The sequence below is a fragment of the Branchiostoma floridae genome, chromosome 15 (genome assembly GCF_000003815.2).
Source record: "Branchiostoma floridae strain S238N-H82 chromosome 15, Bfl_VNyyK, whole genome shotgun sequence".
Classification (NCBI taxonomy): Eukaryota; Metazoa; Chordata; class Leptocardii; order Amphioxiformes; family Branchiostomatidae; genus Branchiostoma; species Branchiostoma floridae.
The window spans coordinates 6,697,630-6,698,891 of NC_049993.1; positions in this window are offsets into that span (position 1 = coordinate 6,697,630).

Below are 1,262 nucleotides of genomic sequence, written 5' to 3' on the forward strand. Positions count from 1 at the left end.
TACGAAAGGGTTTGACAATAACTGTTACTACTAGTATTAGGGGAACTTTTGTCATGTAATTTGATATTTGATTGGTAGGTACAAGTGTATGATTTTCCTTTCAACATAGGATAATAGGAAAGTATGCAAATGTGGCATAACAGTTTACCCTGTGTGGTCCTGTGTAGACCTGCTTTATCAATGATAACAAAGCACTTTCATAACAAGCCTGCATGATTTACATCTAAATGGGAAGTATTATCCTCATTTCGCAAAAGCTGTGGAAAGGAAGAAAAAATCAGCCTGTTAGTTCTGGCAAATTAGAGCAATTATAGTGCCACTTTGAAAAGGTTTTTTTGTACCATCACCCTAACAATGTAACACCTCTTACATTAATGAACTGCTGGTTTAACCAGGCTTACATCTAAATCCTCCATGAATGTACTGTTTGTTTACACTTTAGTCATCTGCAGTTTTCCCTGTTTTCCTAGCTACAAAATTGGCACAATTAAGATCTGGCAATGGTGGACTAATCACCCATATTGCCACGGTAACAGTGCTTGATAGAATGGTAATGCGGAGAGTAGAATGGTCCCAAGGATGGACATCCTTGGCGATTTTTGACATGCGCTCTAAAAATAGAGGCCATGGAAATCAGGGAGGCTGGCTTGAAAGGTGGTCGTCCGGGCAACCACGGAAGGTTGGCACAAAATGGCGGTCATCCATTGCATGGAATGATTGGAACGATTTCTGCTTGGGCTGGTGTTTGCCATGCGGATAGGCTGGATCTGTTTGGGTGTTTCTTGTAAAAGTTTGGCAGCATCTCTGTTGGACCTCTGACCTTTTGCAAAGACCCCTTGATTATGACTGAGTAAGGGACGAGGAGTTTGGAGGGATTTTGCTGGTAGCTGCGATTAGGAGAATTAGGAAGAACAGTTGTCGGCGAGCGTCCGTGTAAGTAGGGGTTGTTCTGCTAGGCTGTGGTATTTCAGGTCAGCCGACATGCAGGCTTTGTGATGTAGGTCAGGCAGTTAGTGCCCTTCTGGTCGAGATAACGGTCTTCTCTCCCAGGGCCAGAAGCATTTCAGCAACGTTTACTCTTAGCACTGGCACTCTGGCTGCTGTGTATGAAGTAGACATTCTGATATTCACCTTAATGTCTTTACAAGAAACAAGTACTAGTATCTTGTATACATGTCTGCCAAAAGTAAGCTGTTATTTATGTTATCCTGGACAAGGTATTAAAACAACTGACAAGGCATCATTTTTATGTGTTTTACAGT